Here is a 24,635-nt window from a genome sequence, read left to right as displayed (position 1 = left end):
AGCTCGGTGTCTAAATTATCAACAAGTGAAATATGAGCATCAACGACTGAATGGATTGCTTCAGAAGTTAGAGATTCCAGAATGGAAATGCTAGAGGATCACTATGGATTTCGTTGTTGGGCTCCCACGGACTCAGAGTAAGTTCAATGCAGCTTGGGTGATTGTAGATAGATTGACCAAGTCAGCTCATTGCAATCCTATGATGACTACCTACTCTTCCGAGCAGTTGGCTCGAATCTATATTCGCGAGATTGTCAGATTTCACGGCATACCGGTATCTATCATCTTTGACCGGGGTATGCAGTTTACATCACGGTTCTAGAGGGTAGTACAACATGAGTTGGGTACTCGGGTACAGTTCAGTACAACATTTCACCCTCAGACGGACGAGCAGTTCAAACGCACTATTCAGATAATTGAGGATATGCTTCGTGCGTGTGTGATAGATTTTGGGGGTGCTTGGGATCAGTTCTTACCACTTGCGTATCTTGCTTACAACAACAGTTGTCAGTCAAGCATTCAGATGGCTCCGTATGAGGCCTTGTATGGTAGGTAGTGCCAGTCCCCAGTGGGTTGGTTCGAACCGGGCGAGGCTAGGCTATTGGGTACAGACTTGATTCAGGATTGACTTCGTACATCCCAATCTAGATAGAAGAGTTATGCGAATCGGAAGGTTCGTGATGTTGCATTCATGGTTGATGAGCGGGTATTGCTCTGGGTTTCGCCTATGAAGGGTGTGATGAGGTTCGGGAAGAAGGGAAATTTGAGCCCTAGGTATATTGGGCCTTTAGAGATTCTTGAAAGAGTTGGAGAGGTGGCTTACAGACTTGCGCTACCACCTAGTCTCTCTGCAGTTCATCCGGTATTCCATGTTTCTATGCTTCGAAAATATCACGGGGATTTGTCTCATGTGTTAGACTTCAGTTCGGTTCAGTTGGACAAGGATCTATCTTATATTGAGGAACCAGTGACTATTTTAGATAGGCAGGTTCGAAAGCTGAGGTCAAAGAGCAATGCTTCCGTGAAGGTTCAGTGGAGGGGTCATCCGGTCAAGGAGGCAACTTGGGAGACCGAGCATGATATATGTAGCCGTTATCCACACTTATTCACAAGCTCAGGTACTTTTTCTAACTCCGTTCGAGGACGAACGTTTGTTTTAGAGGTGGAGAATGTGATGACCCAAAATGTCATCTTTAAATTTAATAATTAATTCGGTGTTCTAAGACCTCGAAAAGCACTATTTATCATTACTCGACTTGCGTGTACAGTCCGTAAAACTTTTCCAAAAAATTTAAGGTGAAAAATGAATTAAAATGTGAATTAGAGCTTTAAAACTCAATTGAGTTGACTTTGGTCAACATTTTGAGCAACCTGACTCGGATCAGTGTTTTGATAATTTTGGTAGGTTCGTATCGTGATTTGGGACTTAGGCGTATACCCGGAATCAAATTTTGAGGTCCCTAGCCCGAGATATGGAATTTTAATGAAAAATTAAAAGTTTAAGTTCAAATAGTGACCGGATGTCAAATTATGTGCAAACGATCCCGGAATAGAATTTTGATGATTCCAACAGCTCCGTATGGTGATTTTGGACTTAGGAGCGTGATCGGAATTTTATTTGGAAGTCCGTAGTAGAATTAGGCTTGAAATGCCGAAAGTTGAATTTTTGGGAAGTTTGACCGAGAGGTTGACTTTTATGATATCGGGGTCGAAATCCAATTCTGAAAATTTTCATAGCTCAGTTATATCATTTATGACCTGTGTGCAAAATTTGAAGTCATTCCGAATTGATTTGATGTGTTTCGACACAAGATATAGAATTTGAAAGTTCAAAGTTCATTGATTTTGATTTGAGGTGCGATTCGTCGTTTTGGTGTTGTTTGATGTAGTTTGAAGCCTCGACTAAGTTCGTATGGTATTTTGGGACATGTTGAAATAATTGGTTAAGGTCCCGAGGGTCTCGAGTGGATTTCGGAAGGTAAATGGAATGGATTTCGGACAAAGTGCTGGAAATTTTTGTTTGCAGAAATTTCTGTTGTAGAAATTCCGTGCGTGGAGACAAGTTTGGAAGCTTATATCTCACAATGCATAGGGAATCAGAATATGTGCAAAACATAAAAGTTGTAGTCGTTGGATTATAGGTTCCAGAAAGTTAAACTATGCATTATTTGTACATTTGTACAGAAAGTTATGATGGATTGAATGAAGGCTGGTAGAGCAATTTCGCCAGAAATTTCGCCACAAATTCTGATGCATGCAGCTGACTTTGGGAGCTTATATCTCGCAATGCATAAGGAATCAGAATAACTGCAAAACATGAAAGTTGTAGTAGGTGGATTCTAGTTTCCAGAAAGTTAAACCATTTATCATTTGGATATTTGTACATTAATTATGATCAATTGAAGTAAGTCTGGTAGAGCTGTTTCTGGTGAACTTTTAGTGACGAAAAATGGACTTTTAGTGACGGATTGGCAGAAACTTAAGGACAAAAAATGGTCATTTCATTCATTTCGTTTTGGAGTTTTGGAGTACGGTTCTTGGGCGATGTTTGGGTGATTTTCAAAGGAAAACATTGGGGTAAGTGTTCCTTATCTTATATTGATTATATTTCATGATTCCATACTCAATTATGAATCCATGAATTTATGGAAGAAAAATCAAGATTTTTGTAAAATCTTTCAAAAACGAAAATTTAAGATTTGGAGGTCGAGTTGTTATCGGATTTTGGTAAAATTGGTATGGGTGGACTCGTAATTGAATGGGTTATCGGATTTTATAAGTTTCGCCGAATTCCGAGATGGGGTCCCACGAGCAAATTTTGAGCTAATTTCGGATTTTAATGAAAATATAATATTTTCTTATGAAAGTGATTACTATAATTTTTGTTGACTGTATCGAATTAATTATGACTAGATACGAGTCGATCAGAGTCGGAAAATCGAGGAAACAGTATAATACTTGGTTAAATTGGAGCAAGTCGAGGTAAGTGACTTGTCTAACCTTGTGTGGGAGAAATTTCCCCTAGGATTGATATTGATGTGATTATTGAAATGTGTTAAAAGTCATGTGCACGAGGTGACGAGTGTGTACATGGGTTAAATTGCGAAAGATTATATTTTTAAATTGTGTAGATCATTGTTGCGCATTTATTAAATTATTTTATCTTGTTATATTCTTCATCATTGATGTGAGATATATACTTCAAATTTGTTTGATCTTTTCTTACTAATTGTTTTACCTGTTTAGTTGAAACTTGGTTTCTTTTATTCTGTGCATTATTTGAAGGTTGATTTTATTTAAATTAAATATTATTAATATGAAGTATTTGACATTTTTAAACTTGATATTGAAGCAACGTAGTAAAGATTTTGAAATATTATTTTCCTATATTATTTACTCCTGAATATTTTTATACTCATTGTGAGGGAGCCGTGAGCTCTTTATTGTGGAAGAATATTATTGATGAATTATTTTGACATGAGCCGTGAGCTCTTTATTGTGGAAGAATATTATTGATGAATTATTTTGACATGAGCCGTGAGCTCTTTATTGTGGAAAAATATTATTGATGAATTATTTTGACATGAGCTGTGAGCTCTTTATTGTGGAAAACTATTATTGATGATTTATTTTGGCATGAGCCGTGAGCTGTTTACTGTGAAAAAATATTGTTGTTGAATTATTTTGACAAGTTAAATTATTTGAGCACTTGAGGTGCAAATTGTGATATATTGTGATATTGATACGCATGCGGTGGTATAAGGTCTGGGTGTTGAAACGCATGCGGTGAGATAAGGGTGGCTTGATATGCGTGGCTAGTAGGGGAACTACTAGAAGTCATGCGGTGTGATAAGGGTGGCTAAAACGCGGGATGCTATTTCGGGAAAAATATTTTCTTTAAATAAATTGTGAAGGCTCCCGCGGTGATATAAGGAAATGAGATATTGTGAATTTATTTATGATTTGGGACTACGAGGCGGTACCTCGGGAGTGCCCTTGTTGCTATTGATTTATGGCCGTAGTTGCCTTTGATTATTATTATGATTTTCATAAAGTTGAAGGAAATTCTGTTTTGATTTTCACGAGATATTATTTGCAATTATTTGGTGTCATTAAATGTGATATACTATTTGATTCATTTTCAATGTCATTTTCCTTTACTACATTGATAAATATTTTACCATGCCATTATTATATTCCAATAGGGCCTCACCTGACCTCGTCACTACTCTACCGATGTTAGGCTTGGCACTTACTGGGTACCGCTGTGGTGTACTCATACTACGCTTCTGCACATCTTTTTGTGCAGATTCAAGTACATTTTACCAGCCTAGACGTCATTGAGTTACCTGCGCACGGAGACTTCGAGGTATATCTGCCAGCGTCCGAAGACTCCGGAGTCCCCTTCTATCATTTTATGTTGCTTCCTTATATTTTATCTAGACCTTGACATATAGAGACATTAAGAATAAATTCTTAGAAGCTTGTGACTTATTTCTACCGGGTTTTGGGAGTTGAAATTGTTTGAATTGTAGTTTATTTATTTCAGACATTTATTATTATTCCGCATTGATAGGCTTACCTAGTCTTAGAGACTAGGTGCAATCACGACATCCTACGGAGGGAATTTGGGGTCGTGACAGGCTCCCACGGACTCAGCGGAAGTTGGACGCAGTTTGGGTGATTGTGGATAGGCTGACCAAAAGGAATATATTGGGAGAGTGGGTTGCATGCTGCAACGGAATTGAATGTGAATATATTGTGAGAGCGGGTTGCACGCTGTAACAGAATTGATGGAAATGATAATTGGTTATGACTGCTGAATTGGCTTCAATTATTATAAATGAGTTACCTGATTAATTTCTATTATTGTTGTTGTTACTAATATTGCGTACAGGTATTGTAAGTGACCCGCCTTAGCCTCGTCAATACTTCGTCGAGGTTAGGCTCAACACTTACCAGTACATGGGGTCGGTTGTACTGATACTACACTGTGCACTTCTTGTGCAAATTTTGGAGTTGGTCCCAGCGGCGTACCATAGGCTTGCTCGGATTTCAGTTACTCAGGGGAGACTTGAGGTATAATTGCACGACGTCCGCAGTTCTGAAGTCCCCGTCTGTTTTACTTTAGCTGTGTGTTTATTTCCAGACATCTTATTTTATTCAGGCCCTTATTTGTATTATTCTAGAGCCTCGTGCACTTATAACACCAAATTCTGGGATGGTATTTAGACACCATTATTTTTTTTATGGATTATCCATTATATTTCAGACTTTACTTCCGCAATCGTTCTTTGTTATTAATAAATTTAAAAATTATTTTAAAAATGGATAATATTATTCTACTTTAGCTTGCCTAGTAAGTGAAATGTTAGGCGTCATCACGGTCCGAAGGTGGGAATTTCGGGTCGTGATAATGATGTTTTACAATGGTGAGCTGTTATGACACTTTATTTTTTACTATTGCTCAAGGTTTCTTCTTATTCTTTTTCTTAATTGCAAAATGAGTTCATTAGATTTATTGTTGTTTTGACAAATTGATGATTGGGATTTGTTCCTGATAATATTTGAAGATTATGTTTCAAATTTGAGCTCAATTGGAGTAGATTTAGGCATTAAATCGTATATTGAATTGTTATAATTCGAAGAACAAATTTCTGTTTCTGGGCAATTTGCATTTCAGGCCTATTTGACTTTAAGTGCGTAAAAACGTTGGTTGCACTTCAGACCTTTTGGCCTTAAGTGCATCTGAAATGTAATTTTTCACTTCAAACTTATTGGCCTTAAGTGTAGCAAAACGTTTGTTGCACTTCAGACCAGACCTTTTGGCCTTAAGTGCATCTGAAGTGTAATTTTTCACTTCAGACTTATTGGCCTTAAGTGTAGCAAAATGTTTGTTGCACTTCAAACCTTTTGGTCTTAAGTGCATCTGAAATACAATTTTTCACATCAGATTTATTGGCCTTAAGTGTAGCAAAACGCTTGTTGCACTTCAGACCTTTTGGCCTTAAGTGCATCTGAAGTGCAATTTTTCACTTCAAATTTATTGGCCTTAAGTGCATGAAACTAAAGATTACATTTCAGACCTATTTGGCCTTAAGTGCATTTGAAGTGCAAATTTTCACTTCAGACTTATTGGCCTTAAGTGAATGATTACGTTTGTTGCACTTCAGACTTTTTGGCCATAAGTGCATCTGAAGTGCAATTTTTCACTTCAGAATTATTGGCCTTAAGTGCATCTAAAGTGCAATTTTTTACTTCAGACTTATTAGCCTTAAGTGCATGAAACTATTAATTGCACTTAAGGCCAAATACTTCAGACCTATTTGGCCTTAAGTGCATTTGAAGTGCATATTTTTCACTTCAGACTAAATTTTTTTAACTTCAAATCCGATAAGTCTGAAGTTGATCGTGATGTGGGTACGCTTGCAAACTTTTTTGTAAAGTGGGTATACGTTTAATTGTGATCCCAAAATTGTGTATAAATGCAAAAGCCCCATGTAAGTGTGTGTTTGTCAAATCTTAAAAGCGCGTGAAAAGCCTCAATTATACAAATTTCCGCCCTCGAGAAATAATTTACAGTGACTATTTTTCTGAACCTGTTTTCTTTTTCTCTGGTCACCTCTGCGACCTCCTCCAATTTTTTTCTTGTTCTTTTGTCTTTCTTTTCTGTTTTTTTCTTGGGAGGTGGATTATTAATTAGACATCTCCATTTAATGGGTTGGGGAGTTTTAAATGAAATTTGACTATTGGGAGTAATATTTGTTTTTGTTGCTGAGTGTAAATTAACTAATTGTAATAAAATTTTCCAGCTTAGCTAGTTATGAAATTTCCCAAGCAGTTTGAAAAAGGTTATGGACAAGTTGCTATCTGCTGATGGTCTTGCGATGACCCGTGGAGTAATTATTTTAGGGAATCTTACATAAATGTCTCAAAACTTATCAAAACTAGTCAATCACGTATAAAAATTAAAAACCCAAATAAATAAGGTTCTTTCTCTCCAAGAATCACACGCAAAGATCTACTTCCACATTTTTAAACATGATCAACAAAATTAAATACAAGACGGAAAGAAAATTTTATGAATGAGTTAGCAAATAATATATAAATATATATATATATATATATATATATATATATATATATATATATATATATATATATATATATAAGATTCCAAAAATTTAAGCAAAAAAGGACTCTTTTCAATGGGTATAGTTGAAATTCATTAAAAACATATAGATAAGTCAATATACAAAATTTGAGAAAGATTGGAGGTGATTTTGACTGATTTGATATTAAAATTAGTAGTTAAAATCGAGTTCAAATTTTATTTCTGCAACACATGTATCAAACATGTATCACACGTGTATCTCACACATAGATATACATGGATATACATGTGATACACATTTTATACAACTATGATACATATGTGATACACAAATGATACACATATAATTTTTTTTCATATTCATCTTCTATTTCAAATTTTAAATTCAAACTACCTCAAACTCCACCAAATCATCCCAAAATTGAGATTCAAACTCCTTAAGATGTACCCAATCTATTCTAATAACACTCACTCAAAAGAAAATAAACATTTGATCATTTTTTGCTACAATAATTAATTGGCTAATATTGATAATATTTTATTAATTGATCATTTTTGGTAATAAGTTACTCATAAATGGACATAACTGTAATTTTCTATTATCTTATTCTCTTATATAAGAAGAGACAGTGAGGTATCTGTCTCCTAGGTCGTGCCTGCGTGGCATATACTAGGGCTATTTTAGTAAATTTAACTAAACTGGTTATTTTGATTGGCCCATATCTATAGTTATTACTGTAGTTGTTTCATCACTACTTCTTAATAAGCGGGAATACAAGCACCTCTCCGTCAACTAGGGGTGTTCAAAACCGAACCGAAATCGAAGCTTAATAGCTTATTGGTATCGGTTTAACGGTTTAACGGACGGGGAATGGATTGAAATTTTTTTATTAACGACTTATCGGTTTGGGGGCGGATTATTCAATTTTCTTAACGGATAATCCGTTAACCCGTTAAGAATATATATATATTAAATTTATTTTTATCCATATATATATTAAATAATCAAAAACCCTTCTTCCACTTCTAGTACTCTATCTATTACTAATTTACTATTAGACATTTAGTTATAATTTACTATTCCAGTTAGTTACTATTAGATAATTTTGATGTCATGTGTTATACCCAGTGTTCTCTTCTATTTCTTCTGATAGTTATAAGTTGTTAATAGGCTCATCCCCAGAGATGATTCTACTGGGAAATACGCTGGAATGTAGCTCTATATTTCTTCTATTTAGCTCTCTTCTTAGGTGCCATATTCTATAGACGGGAATGTAGTATGCTGAGCATAGAAATTTTATTTTGAGTCACAGCGGTCAGCAAACAATCCGATAAACCGCCCGATAACCGCCCGATAAGAGCTAAACCGATACCAATCCGCCTGATATCTTATCGGGTGGCTAGCGGATTAATACATTTAAAAACCGATAACCGATAAGCCAAACCGTTAAGGGTAAATAACTGCTTAATCTGCCCGATAAGTAGCCCTACCGTCAACATGTGTGCTTCTTTGGATTTAAAGTTTAACCTGAGGATACTTTTGTCATTTCAGCCTATTTTGTGCTTTAACAGAAGATTTCGTGTAAGAGCTTTGAGTCAATTGAAAAATTGGATTGGCTAAAAAAGAATTTTACTGTAGCCCCGTTCATAAATATTTCCCTGATTTGACTATTATACCCTCTGCTTTTTAGTGGATTATGTCAGCTTTTGTTCTGTTACATCACTATAATGTCAGTAGCTTTTGCTTTAACGATTGGGCCCACAGAGGGACCACAAAACGTTTCATTTAACCCTTATCTAATTTCAGCTTGTAAAAGGTGGCATCATCAGCATAGTACAACTCTTTTCTTGTATCGAAATTAAAAGCAAATTAGTAGAGCATCGTGGAAATAAAAGGAGATATCAGAACATTTAATAATTTCTTGTACAGATAAATCTAATAACGTACGTTAGCAAAGAAAAGAAGTAAATATCACCACATTAAAAAATTTAAAATTAATAATAGTATCAATCATTTAAAAAGAAAAAGATCGAGCATGTATTCTTTATTTATCAAAATATAATTACAGCAACTCTTCACTTTTTTCAACATCACCTTTAAATTTAATTCTTAAGAAAATCAAACTCTTTGGACTGCTATTTTCTTTGTTGGGTACTTCCCCGGGACGGTGTTAACGAATATTTTAGGAAATCTAGAGGAAAAATTGAATAAGCTATTTGTATACGGCCAAAATCGATTAGTCCGTCGTACGAACTGATCGAGATGAGATCAAAGCATTTTCTTAATATCAGGTTGATGTCCGAAGTCAGGTTATCAAGCTTCGAGTTCTAGGATCGATCAATGTCAAGCTTCGAGTTCTAGGATCGATCAATGTCAAGCTCGATATCATTATCGAGTTCTAGCTCGATATCATTATCGAACTCGAATCCAAATCGAGTTATGAGGCGAAGCGAAATTATCGAGCTTAAGATTCATAGGCTGACCGGCACCGACCCCGAATCGATACCGGACTCCGAGTCAGAATCAAGCTCGAGTCAAGATCGAGAGCTCGAGTCAATATCGAGCTCATAGACAAGAGTCGTTGCATCCGCACTAGGGGAGAGAATCTTGGCAGGAATTAGGGAAAAGTTAATTCATCATAAGCTTCCCACTATATATTTTTTATTATATCTAAAGTAGGATCCTTTCACTATAAAAGGGATGATTGTTGTTTCTGTAAAGACACATGCATATGGTAACAAGAATACTATTTTCTCATATTGAAAGATTAACCTTTTGAGTTCCATTATTTCGTCTTATTTTGTTCATTCATTTTTCTGCTCTCAACTTTGTTTATCTTTCATTCTTTATAGTCAAGATTGGATATTTCTGTTTCTTTTTACGATTTGTGTCAAGTTATATCACATACCCTTAGAACTACGTATAAATTCAACTCTATCCGATTTTCTGGGTAAACAGTTTGGCGCCCACCGTGGGGCTAAGGATAACAGTGGTTATTTGATACAAATCTACAACACACACCATTTTACGCTTGTCTTTTGAAAGTGTCTTTGACTTCAGATTAGCAATGGAAAACCCTCGATTAATAGCTTTACCTATCGACAACGAAGCCGAACTTCAAGATGTTTTCCGTAATACTTCATCTCTTAGTCACAAGTCATGGGTCTCAACCCACCATCATATACTTAGAGCAACTTGTGCCCACATCTCGAATCACAACTGCACGGACAACTCACGTGCGAATATCTCAAACTGCCCGGCATGATCACAGGCTCACATTCACAATCCTCCCGGCGTGGGCACATGCTCACAATCATAATCTGCCTGGCATGGTCACAAGCTCACTATCACAATCTGCCCGGCATGGTCATAGGCTCACTATCGCAATCCGCCCGTCATGGTCATAGACTCAATAACAACATGAAAACGGATAATACAAGAACACATGGGCATGATGAATAAAGGTCAAGTTACATACTCCCGAGCTAGTATAAGTGGCATGCTACGGTATATGCTTATGCGAGTGTACTACAACATCGCAAGTCAACAAGTAATATCAAAGACATCGAGCAGCTCATCGAAGCAACAAAACAAGTTACCCAAGGTGTATGACATACATAAGGAAAAGTACACCACACACGAAAATCACCAACATAATGTCCCCAAGCCATCACACATCACCCCTGACATTGCCACCCTTATCTCTCCGATAGCCACCCGTGTCAACTAACAACTTGATGCCCAGGGCCGGAAGGCCTCTTATCGATGTCGTGGAAGCTCGAGTCGGAGTACCTGAAGCTCGGGTCGAAGTACCACTAGACGTTAATTCGCATGTAGCCCTTGAAGCAAACCAACATTCTGAACCTGAAAATAGCGTTCATGGAGGTACTCGATCTGCAGCTCGAGACACCCATAACGTTGAGGAAAACGGAGTCAGCTTGCGTATGATTTTTGAAATGCTGCAAGCCCAACAGGTAGCGATAGCTCAGTTGCAGAGCCAAACCCAAGTACCAAGCAGGGCGGAGCCCAGTCCACCTCGAGAAATTGCCCACAGAACGGAGCCAACCATAGTAAGGTCAAATGAGCAAGAATCGAGGACTACTCCCGAAATTGCTAAGATGCTCGAGGAGCTCACAAAGCGGATCGAAGCAAACGATAAAAAAGTAAAAACATATAACACTAGGGTCGATTAGATCCCGGCGGAACCACTAACGATAAAAGGGTTGGATTCTAAAAAATTAGTGCAAAAGCCTTTTCCCTCGAGTGCAGCCACAAAACCAATCCCAAAAAATTTTTGTATGCCCGAGATTCCCAAATATAATGGAACGACCGACACCAACGAACACGTCACCTCTTACACATGTGCCATCAAGGGTAACGATTTAGAAGATGATGAAATCGAAGCTGTGTTGTTGAAAATATTCGGAGAGACCCTCTCGAAGGGAGCAATGGTTTGGTATCACAATCTGCCACCGAATTCCATCGACTCATTTGCCATGCTAATAGATTCTTTCGCAAAGGCACACACCGGTGCCATAAAAGTCATAACAAGGAAATCGGACCTTTTAAAAGTAAAACAAAGGGATAATGAAATGCTGAAGGAATTCGTGTCCCGATTTCAAATTGAACGCATGGAGTTGCCACCGATCACAAACGATTGGGCCGTTCAAGCTTTCACCCAAGGGTTGAACAAGCGAAGTTCGATAGCATCCCGTTGGTTGAAACAAAATTTATTGAATATTCAACTGTAACTTGGACAGATGTGCACAATCGATATCATTCAAAAATTAGGGTCGAAGACGACCAATTAGGAGCTCCTTCCGGATCAGTACATCCAAACAAGTCGGTTATTAAAAACCAGAGGGACATCGATGGAGAGCCAAGGTCGAACAAAGACCGATATCAACCATACACCACAAATTGAAGGAACAATGGTTCGGGACTCAATTCTTCCCGGAACAATTGAAGAAGTGATCAAGGATAGAATTCTCGGGGACTTTTGAGCAAAAGTGGTTTCGACAAATATGCTGATCCTATAGGGGCACCTCAATTATCGGAATATAACTTTAGCATCAATGCATCGGGCATTGTATCGGCAATCGGAAGGATCAAGGATACTAGGTGGCCCAGACCCATGCAAACCGATCCTTCCCAAAGAAATCCAAATTCAATGTGCAAATATCATGGCACACATGGCCACAAGATCGAGGATTGCAGACAATTAAGGGAGGAGGTAGCCCATATATTCAATGAGGGCCACCTTCGAGAGTTCCTCAGCGATCGAGCCAAGAACCATTTCAGAGAGAGAGATGCCAACAGAAAAAATGAACAGGAGGAACCTCAACATATCATTCATATGATCGTTGGTGGGGTCGACACTCCACAGGAATCCATATTCAAACGCACAAATATACCGATCACTAGAGAAAAACGAACCCAAGATTATGTGCCCGAAGACACTTTATCATTTAACAACGAAGAAGCCGAAGGCATCTCTCAGCCCCACAATGACGCTCTGGTAATTTCTATCTTATTGAATAAAGTTCAAGTTAAGCGTGTTTTAGTGGATCCAGGTAGCTCTGCGAATATCATCTGATCGAGGGTCGTGGATCAACTCGGTCTGCAAAATAAAGTCGTGCCCGCAGCTCAGGTCTTAAACGGCTTTAACATGGCCAGTGAAACAACTAAATGGGAGATTATTCTACCGGTAAACGTGGCAAGGACCATCCAAAATACCAAGTACCAAGTAATCGAGGGCGACATGAGGTACAATGCCCTACTCGGAAGGCCTTGGATCCACAATATGAGGGCGGTACCTTCGACTCTCCACCAAGTAATAAAATTCCCGATGTCGGATGGTGTAAAAATATTATACGGGGAGCAGCATGCTGTGAAGAAAATGTTTGCGGTCGATGAGGTAATGCCGATATCAACACTGTCAACCTCGGTAAGGTAAATGAGAAGTTAAATAGCAATCACAGCTGCTAGCCTCGACCGAATCAGGGAAGCAAGAAATACAAGAAGAGGAGGAGGATTTTCTGACCCCTCAAACTTTTATCATCCCCAAAGATTCTGACGCCACCAAATCGATGGTCGAAGAGCTGGAACAGGTTATATTGATCGAGCATCTGCCCGAGAGAAAGGTATACATGGGAACGGGATTGACCCCCGAACTCAGTAAAAATCTAATTCAATTTCTTATCGATAACATAGATTGTTTTGCTTAGTCCCATTTAGACATGACAGGGATCCCACCATCGATAACAATGCACCGGCTGAACCTGGACCCTAGGTTCAAACCGGTGAAACAAAAAAAAAGACCTCGGTCTAAGGTAAAGCATGCATTCATAAAGGACGAGGTAACTAAACTTTGCAAAATAGGGTCGATTCGGGAAGTAAAATATCCTGAATGATTAGCCAATGTAGTTGTAGTCCCTAAAAAAGGGAACAAACTTAGAATGTGTATAGATTATAAGAATTTAAAGATGGCGTGCCCCAAAGATTCTTTTCCACTGTCTAACATCGATCACATGATCGATGCCACGGCCGGCCACGAGATCCTTACTTTTCTCGATGCCTATTTCGGGTACAATCAAATTCAAATGAACTCGGAGGATCGAGAAAAGACTCCATTTATCACCAAGTATGGAACGTATTGTTAAAATGTAATGCCCTTCGGGCTAAAAAATGCAGGAGCTACTTACCAACGCCTAGTAAATAAAATATTCGAAGAATAAATAGGTAAGTCAATGGAAGTTTATATTGATGACATTCTAGTTAAGTCCCTGCGTGTAAAGGACCATTTGACTCATTTGCAGTAGACGTTCAAGATTTTAAGGAAATACAACATGAAGCTCAACCCCGAGAAATATACTTTCGGGGTTGGTTCGGGCAAGGTCCTTGGCTTTATGGTATCGAATAGGGGAATCGAGATCAACCTCGATAAGATCAAGGCCATCGAAGACATCACCGTGCAAAAGCTAACCGGACGGATAGTCGCCTTAGGCCGATTCATTTTGAGGTCGTCGGATCGAAGCCATAGATTCTTCTCTCTACTCAAAAAGAAGAACAATTTCGGCTGGACCCCGGAATGCCAACATGCATTGGAAGAATTGAAGCGATACTTGTCGAGCCCACCACTGCTTCACATATCGAAGGCAGATGAGAAACTTTACTTATACTTGGCGGTATCGGAAATCACGATGAGTGGCGTACTAATTCGAGAAGAGCAAGGTACGCAATTTCCTATTTATTATGTAAGTCGAACCTTAGGAGAAGCAGAAACTAGATATCCACACTTAGAGAAATTGGCACTTGCACTGATAAGCGCCTCTAGAAAGTTAAGACCATACTTTCAATGTCACCCCATATGCGTATTAACCACTTACCCACTTCGTAATATTTTACACAAGCCCGAACTATCAGGCCGATTGGCCAAATGGGCCGTCGAACTCAGTGGGTACGATATCGAATATCAACCCCGTACAACCATCAAGTCTCAAATTTTAGCGGACTTCATGGCCGATTTCACGCCAACCCTCGTACCCGAAGTTAAAAAAGAACTCTTGATAAAATCGGGTACATCATCGGGGGTTTGGACCCTTTTCATAGATGGTGCTTCAAATGTGAAGGGGTCCGGACTTGGCATCATTTTGAAACCCCCCACGGGTGGCATTATTAGGCAATCTATTAAAACTTCTAGGTTGACTAACAATGAGGCTGAGTACAAGGCCATGATTGAAGGTCTCGTACTAGCTAAAAGCGTGGGAGCAGAAATCATCGTAGCCAAATATGACTCTTTACTAGTGGTGAACCAAGTAAACAAAACCTTCGAAGTTCGAGAAGATAGGATGCAAAGATATTTGGACAAATTACAGGTAACTTTGCACCGTTTCAACGAATGGACTTTACAACATGTGCATCGAGAACAAAAAAGTGAGGCCGACGCACTCGCAAGTTTAAGGGTCATCGGTCGAGGAAGATAAGATCGACTCGGGGACTGTCGTTCAACTCTCGGGATCCGTAATCGAGGAAGGTCATGCCGAGATAAATTCTACAAGCTTAACCTGGGATTGGAGGAATAAGTATATTGAATACTTGAAGAACGAAAAACTCTCATTGAACCCTAAAGAATCGATGGCCCTACAAACCAAAGTTTCTCGATTCCCGTTGGCTGAAGATGGAACATTATACAGAAGGACATTCGATGGACTATTGGCAGTATGTTTAGGACCTGGAGACACCGATTATATTTTACGAGAGGTACATGAAGGCACTTGTGGGAATCACTCCGGCGCCGAATCACTAATTCACAAAATCATTAGAGCAGGATACTATTGGGATAGCATGGAAAAACACACTAAGAAGTTTGTTCGAAAATGTGACAAATGCCAAAGGTTTGCACCGATGATCCATCATCCTGGAGAACGACTTCATTCAGTCCTATCCCCATGGCCATTCATGAAATGGGGGATGGATATCGTCGACCCTCTACCATCGGCCCCAGGTAAATATAAATTCATTTTGTTTATGACTGACTATTTCTGTAAATGGGTTGAAGCACACGCGTTCGAGAAAGTGAGAGAAAAAGAGGTTATAGACTTCATCTAGGATCACATCGTGTGTCGATTTGGGATACCCATAGAAATAGTATGCGACAATGGTAAGCAATTTATCGGCAGTAAAGTGACAAAATTTCTCGAAGACCATAAAATAAAATGGATTTTGTCAACACCATATCACCCCAGTGGGAACGGACATGCCAAATCGACAAACAAGACTATCATCCAAAACCTGAAGAAAAGGTTGAATGAAACTAAAGGGAAATGGAGAGAAATTCTGCCCGAAGTCCTTTGGTCATATAGAACAACATCGAAGTCCAGTACGGGGGCAACTTCGTTTTCCTTAGTGTATGGTTCCGAAGCATTAATTCCAGTCAAAGTCGGAGAACCCATCGCAAGGTTTCGACATACATCGAAGGGATCAAACCACGAGGCTATGAGTACTAGCCTGGAATTATTAGATGAAAAATGAGAAGCGCCACTTGTTCGAATGGCTGCGCAAAAGCAACGAATCGAAAGGTACTACAATAGAAGAACCAACCTCCGCCACTTCAGGAGCCTGAACTTAATCCTAAGGAAGGTCACCGCCAACACTCGAGATCCTAATGAAAATAAGTTCGGCCCGAATTGGAAAGGACCTTATCAAGTCCTCGATATAGTCGGAGGAGGGTCTTATAAACTCGGAACGATGGATGGCGAACCATTACCAAGCAACTGGGACATATCACTTCTCAAATGATATTATTGTTAAGGCTAACTCATTACATGAGTTCGACCAAAGACATTGAGACCTTAGGTTTTAAAGTACGCATTTCACTCTTTTTTCCTTTGATCGGTTTTTATCCCAAATGGGTTTTTCTGTCAAGGTTTTTAACGAGACAATAACTATGTGCTACCTGAGGCCAATTCAATAGTATCCAAGGCTTCTTTACAATCAACCTCGAATATTGGGGGCTTTACCATCGAATAAATCGAGTTCGATACAAGAAAGTTATTTCATACCAAAGTCATGTCAAACAGGGTCTCGATAGGGAAAAGTGTAAGGGCCAAATGGTCAAAACGAACCATGCCTGCATAGTTTTGCTCGAGCCCTGGCACAAAATACGAACACATGTATAATGACCTCATTACCGATAACTCATATTTTGAAAATTTTGTTTTGCTTCATGATTCAAACAGGCTTAAGGGCCGACCACTACCGAAGGGGTTTTTGAAAAACTTACACCATAAAGCCTACGGGCTATAATACTTCGAGTTCGAGTTCGAGCAATCACTCACTAGACTATTAAGCCTAAGGTCTATCTTATGTCGAGTTCGAGCAATCACTCACTCGACCATAAAGCCTACGGGCTACAATACTTCAAGTTCGAGTTCGAGCAATCACTCACTCGACTATTAAGCCTAAGGGCTATCTTACTTCGAGTTCGAGCAATCACTCACTCGACCATAAAGCCTACGGGCTATAATACTTTGAGTTTGAGTTCGAGCAATCACACACTCGGCTATTAAGCATAAGGGCTATCTTACTTCGAGTTCGAGCAATCACTCACTCGACTATTAAGCCTAAGGTCTATCTTACTTCGAGTTCGAGCAATAACTCACTCGACTATTGAGCCTAATGGCTATCTTACTTCGAGTTTGAGCAATCACTCACTCGACCATAAAATCCTACGGGCTACAATACTTCGAGTTTGAGTTTGAGCAATCACTTACTCGACTATTAAGCCTAAGGGCTATCTTAATTCGAGTTCGAGCAATCACTCACTCGACCATAAAGCCTACTAGCTACAATACTTCGAGTTCGAGCACTCACTCACTCGACTATTTATCCTAAGGGCTATCTTACTTCGAGTTCGATCAATTACTCACTCGACTATTGAGCCTAAGGTCTATCTTATAATCACTCACTCGACCATAAAAGCCTACGGGCTACAATACTTAGAGTTTGAGTTCGAGCAATCACTCACTCGACTATTAAGCCTAAGGGCTATCTTACTTCGAGTTCGAGCAATCGCTCACACGATCATAAAAGCCTACTGGCTACAATACTTCGAGTTTGAGCAATCACTCATTCAACTATTAATCCTAAGGACCAATATGGGTATATTACTATAAGATTCGAAAATTACCCATTATTTGATATAAACCTTAGGGTTTATTCTATTCTAAGTTCAAAACATACTCGAACTTAGTTATAAAAATAGTGCGGTCATGGCATCGATCAAGCTATCCGAAATCTCGAACATATTATTGAACTCGGGGACTCAACCTTGCGTGCCTAAAAAACCTAAGGGTTTTGTTCTAAGTTCGAACTAGTATTCGCTCGATTACAGAGGCTGCAACAATAAAATTTTCACAAGGCAAAAGCACAAAACACGTTTTGAGCATAAAACTGAGAAGGCATTCAAAATAAGTTTTTCTATTATATATTGATAAAAAAGGTATGTACAAGAGACCGATCAAGGCCTTGCAAAAAAGGAAACTAAGTCCTAACTACGGTCGGTTTTTGACCTCTTCTTCGGGAGCAACTTCTCCTTCAGGCCCCTCATCGGATCTGCCTCAACTGCCTTCTTCATCATCATCTTCATCGTCAAAGGAGGCAAAATGCCTGGCTTCAGCCTCAAGCACCTTGGCTCAGGCTATCTCCTCGGATAGGTCAAAACCTCAAGTATGGATTTACTCGAGGGTCTCCCTATGAGATTGGCACTTTGCCGAGTCTATAATCCATTGCTCTCGGTTAGAAGCCTCCCTTAGCTGCATCTGAGAAGCCTCAGCATCGGCCCGGTACATAGCAATTGACTTGTCTGCCATGACTTTTGTCCTCTCGATCTCTGCCTTGGCTTTAGCAATCCCAGTTTCGAGCTCCTCGATCCTCTTAGCTTGGGCAAAACTTTTTTGTTTGATGCCCTGAAGTTGGACCTCGGCCGATAATAGTTTGGCCAAGGTAGATTTTTTTTCTGCAGCCAGGCGGTCCATGGTCTCCTTCCACCGATCACACTCGGCCTTGACCTGATTGACTTCTCCCTGAAGCAACCCTATCTTTTCAACCTTTTGTTGCAGTTGAGATAACGAAGTGTTAACCTCCACAGTTGGGTCGAATATGTACTCTATCAAAAGGATGCTCACCTGTTTATCTAGCTCGGCCTCTTCCTCACGAGCCTTGGCCAAATCTACCTGAAGATCCTTTATAGTCTCGTTCTTTTGGCCGCAAAGAATCTTCAGAGCATTCCTCTCCTCCGAGACCTTTTGGAGCTCAGTCTCACACTGGATGAGATCAGCTTGAAACTTGGCAAGGGCCTACACAAAAGAGAAAACGCAAGTCAGATTAAGAAGAGAGTAAAGAAACAAAGTGCAGTAAACAGATTATTACCCGAGATATGAGACGTTGGGCCTCTTCTAGTAGAATAAAAACATCAGTAATATCAGAGACATCATCGACTCCAGTAAAGAAATCCCGAAAGGGATCCCCTACACTAGAGCCTCCGCCCATATCGGGGGGTCTTCAACTCTCGAGCTTCCCTTAACGCCTCCTCAGAAAAAGTCAGAAGAGAAGGGAAATGGCTACTTGCTCGGGACGCTCTGATCGATCTTCGGGGTCTCAGAACCGTCCCCGTCCGGTGTGGTCGTAGATGGCTGAGAAACGACCTAGACCTCGACCTCTGGTAATTCGGGATCCTCACCCGATTTATTTTTGGAAGCCTCATCGACACGAGGCTTGATTTTAACAGCCGCCGTTGGCTCGGAAGGTTCTAGGTCGGACCATCAGTGCCGAGGCATTTTCCTCTTCTTCATCTCTCAGTCTTTGGACCGAGTCCATCGTAAGGGCGATTACTTTTCTCCTCACCCTTCGAGGCTTGGGCTTGGGGTCCTCGGACTGCGAGGCTATTTATTCACCCAATTTTGGAACCGGGGACTTAGTTCCTTCCTCGCCACTTGAAGGCCTCAAAATGGCATCCTTGGTCAGGCCTGCATAAAAGAAAGTTAGTGACAAAAGAAGTGTAAAGAGTGTTTCAGAAACGTGAAAAAGGAAGCCCTTACCATGATTCTTAGCCCATATGCCTTTTTCCAAATCACGCCATGCGCGTTCGGCATAAGTGGAAGTCGAGGCTAACTTCCGAACCCAATCCTCAAGGTCTGGCACCGCTTGAGGCATCCAAGGAACAATTGCATATCGAAAGGGGTATCCGGCGAAGTCGAAGAAGGTACGAAGAATAAAGTCTAAAAGGTCACTTACGGTGAAAGTTTCACTCCTCAGGGAACAACATCTTCTCTTCCGGAATAATGTCACGGGTCCTCACTCGTACAAAACGGCTCATCCAACCCCGATCCTTGTCTTCGTCGATGCTCGAGATCAAGGCCTTCGTTGCCCGGCATTGGAGCCTGATTAGTCCTCGTTAGATTCGAGGCCGATACAACCGAATAAGGTGATTTAGAGTAAACTCTAGCTCCCCGGCCTTGCTAGAGAAGAAGCGCAGTATGATTACTATGCACCATAGAGTGGGGTGAATTTGGCCAAGAGTGACCTGATATCTTTTACAAAAAGCAATAATCATTGGGTCGAGAGGACCCAATGTGAAGGGGTAAGTATAAACACTTAAGAACCCCTCCACATGAGCGGTGATGCTCTCTTCGGGAGAAGGAATTTGCAACACGACCTCGGGACCCTAGTTGCAGTCCCTTCTTATGGCCTCGAGGTGACCCTTTGTTATCAAGCACATGTGCATCGACACATGCTCATGTTGGACCGGGATCGATGAAGGGTTTTTTGACTTTGAAATCGGACTTTAGAGTACACGGGCCGGGAACATACTCGGGGGGAAGCGGCTTCGCCGGCGCCTTGCCGCCGGACGACCGGGAAGAGGAGCAAGAAGCTTTCTCCTTCTGCGGTACTGTCGTTGAGGTTTTTGCTATTTGTATAAGTAAAGAAGAGAAAAGGAAGATAAAAAGATGGCGGTTTCAACGCTGATGAAGATGGCTCTACAGGCGGCGAAAAGGAGAAGAAAAGAGTGAGAAGATTTAGAGGTCTGATTAGAGTAAAAAGTAAAGTTTGATTCAATGAAGGAGCGGGCTATTTAGAGTCTGAATAATGGCGGTTCAATATCGGTAATAGACGACCATCGTCTGATACGCATTAAATGCCTCGGTAAACTGAATCGACGGGATAAATATCACGTACGTCACGATCGAACTCGATGCAAACATAAGTATATATCTAATCATACCGTTGGAAAATCATGTCATTTCTCGTTATATCCTTCCCGAGAAATGAGGGGACTATCTGTATACGGCCAAAACCGATTAGTCCGTCGTATGAACTGGTTGAGATGATAATACTTTGATCGAAGAGCGTCTTCGTAATATCAGGTTGAGGTCCGAAGTCACGTCATCAAGCTTCGAGTTCTAGGACCGATCAATGTCAATCTCGATATCATTATCGAACTCGAATCCAAATCGAGCTTTGAGGCGAAGCAAAATTATCGAGCTTAAGATTCATAGGCCGACCGGCACCGACCCCAAATCAATACCGGACTCCGAGTCAAAATCAACCTCGAGTCAAGATCGAGAGCTCAAGTCAATACCGAGCTCTAGTCATTATCGAGCTCACAGACAAGAGTCGTTGCAACCGCACTAGGGGAGAGAATCCTGGCAGGAATTAGAGAAAAGCTAATTCACCATGGGCTCCCCACTATGTATTTTTTATTATATCTAAAGTAGGATCCCTCCACTATAAAATGGATGATTGTTGTTTCTGTAAAGACACATTCACGTGGTAACAAGAATACTATTTTCTCATATTGAAAGATTAACCTTTTGAGTTCCATTACTTCATCTTATTTTGTTCATTCATTTTCCTGCTCTCAAATGTGTTTATCTTTTATTCTTTATAGTCAAGATTGGATATTTCTGTTTCTTTTTATGATTAGTATCAAGTTATACCACATACCCTTAGAATTGCGTACAAATTCAACTCTATCCGATTTTTCGGGTAAACACTATTATATTAATAATTGTAAGTATTAAAGAGTATAGATAGACTGCAGTTATAACATAGTTGGAAAAATTTGTGACAAAAGACTCTAAAAGAAGATCTTCCAATTACCAAATCTAATACCATCTTCATTGCTGGTAACAAATGAGAAAGATAAAGCATTCAAGGAAAAACAAGTTGTCAAAAGTACCCTAGATATGAGCATGTATAAGAATCTAACTCATATTTTCAAACCTTGCAAAATTTAAATATCAAACGAATAACAAATTGAAATTACAAGAGTTATTTGCAGTATCTAAATTAGATTATCAAATTAAAATAAAGACAGAAGAAAACAAACACTAGCTAGAAGAATTTCATGTAATAAATTAACACATTGTTGACCTTCATGCTAAAAATTTACAATATGCAATCCAACGATTTGGCCCGGTGCAACACGGGCAAATTTTTACTAGTTGTTTTATATTTGTGAAACAGTTTCATTTACAGCGGTAGGATACATTTCAACTTTTCATTCACAATTCCGCAATAGCACTGAGCTGTAAGCTTTCTAGCATTTCTTAATGGTTACGTAGGTAGCCACGTGGCTTTTGTAATGCCAATGTTGTCTTATAAAAGCTACTACCTTCTCAATATTGACTACCGTTATCTAGCTTACAAAAAAAAAAAAAAAGAAGAAGGTAAAACTACAAAAGCAAATAAAATAAAAATACATAAAGAGGAATTTTTAAAACTAAAAACTAAAAAATTGAAGATAAAGGAATACAAAGGAAAACATTTGGCCGTCAACATCAAAAATAATATTTACGGGTCCTTCAGAAATACAAGCTATACAAACTATAAATGTAAAACAAAATTTTTGCAAGCCTTAAACGCTAATTTCTAAATCTCACATCCTAGCTTGAAAATTTTTAATATTACATCATAATTTTAGACGTAAACCTTTACGAACTATATAAGGCCAAATTCCAGAAACTATTTTTGGCACTATATATAAGTTAAATTGACTGGATAATTATACAAGTATTATGAAATTTTATTAGGTCAAAAGTGTCCATCATCATGCGTTTACATAATTATTCATCACAAGTTTATGGATAAGTTGGGTGCACCCCTTTGTCACCTTTTAGTGGCATATCAATTTTGCCCATGATATGGAAGCAAAGAAAGAGATACTTAAATGATAAAAGATTACATGTACTAGGTATTTACTCAAATCATGAATTTACTTTAGTTAAATGATAAAATAAAGTAAAAATATATATTAATAAACTACATTTTGATAATAGTAATAATAATACTGTACGTTGAAACATGTCTCACATATTCATTGAATTGATATAAAAAAACCCATGCCATAAATTTGTTAAAAATATAATCGAGGTGTTTTAGGCCAAAGGATCTGAGCAGTTTTACTACGATTTGCTATAGTTAGTTATCCTAAAGAAATTGATCAAAAATGCACATTTAATATTAAGTTATTAATGGATATAAAGTAACTCCACACTCATTATCTTTCTTTTTTTCCTTTTTGAACATAGGTTTGCACTTAATGTAAATATATCATTTTGAAATTTTCCAATCATGTAATTCTCCTTTAGTTTTATTTTTGTGACGATATTTGATTAGACATAAAGTTAAAACTTTCAGCTTAACTTGTATATTTATGAAGTATTATAGAATATGGAAGAGAGTATTATAAATTATGGTTGAAAAGCCTTTTTAATAGAATACATAACATAATCGTTTAAACTTTACTATATATTAAGATATGATATTCTTAAAGTTGCGAAAGTAATATAAGATAAAATAATATCAAATATTTTAATCGAAAATCTTTAAAAATAATATCATATAAACTGAAACGAATAGAGTAGTTGAATTAGAGGGTATGTGATTGTATGTAAGTCGCACCCATTGTTTGGGAGGTGGATTTGTCTAATGAATAAAGAGTATAGCCTCTTCAATCAATAAATGTAACAGTAATATATATGCAAATCTCTCTATAACAACATCTTCATATAACGGTCATTAATTATAAAAGTCAAATTTTTCTCCAATAAAATTAATTTGATTGAAAATGGATTGGTGAGAATATTACATGTAAAATTCCGATGTGTCAAAGGAATTTACATACAAGTTAAGAGGGCAAAGTATGTATTAGGCAAAAATTATTTTACCTTCTAATCCGTATTTAAGTTAAATAATATGAGACGAAAATACAAACTAATATTAGCAACATTTATGAGTTTATGATAATGTTTGATTATATTATTGAGAGCTTTCATTCGTAAAGCTGTGTATAGAGAATGATCATCAATTAATGGGAATTCCATATATGCAACACTTGAAAATCTGAATAAATATTATTTGAAGTTTGAGTCAATTATCTACTCGTATCTGAAGTAATTCAATCTCTTTAATCCAACTTCAGAAATCAAATATGAAATTTTTCTATCTTTGAAATGCAACTTTAGAAATTCAAATTTTAAGTAGTTAAATCCATTGAATGCAATTTCAAATTTCAAATCTTAAATTCTGAAACATAAACTTGTTTTTTGATTTTCAACAATCCAATACACGATTCAATGCCAAAATCTACTTTAAATGAGCTTGAATTTGAAATATAACTTTCAAATATCACAAATAACAAATCTCGATCATCAAATTATCGTAACAACAATAAATTTAAGAAACTCATTTTGTAACTAAAAAGAAGAAGAAAAATGTATGTATCTGAAGTTTCTAAAAATTCAGTACCAATTAAATTTTTTCTAAAAAGTGGGTATAAATTCAACGGGTGACGCAAAATTAAGCGCCACATGAAAATATTGCCTTTGACTATGGTTGTTGGGCCCGGGCACAGCCCGCGCTAATCGTAACTAGTCTAAGAAGAAACGAGAGATTCATACCATTGTATTGATATTGCGTAGCATGACTCAAAGAAAACTAGCTATCATGTAATGGAAC

Source organism: Nicotiana tabacum, chromosome 9, assembly GCF_000715075.1.
Source record: "Nicotiana tabacum cultivar K326 chromosome 9, ASM71507v2, whole genome shotgun sequence".
NCBI lineage: Eukaryota > Viridiplantae > Streptophyta > Magnoliopsida > Solanales > Solanaceae > Nicotiana > Nicotiana tabacum.
This window is presented reverse-complemented; position numbering follows the sequence as displayed.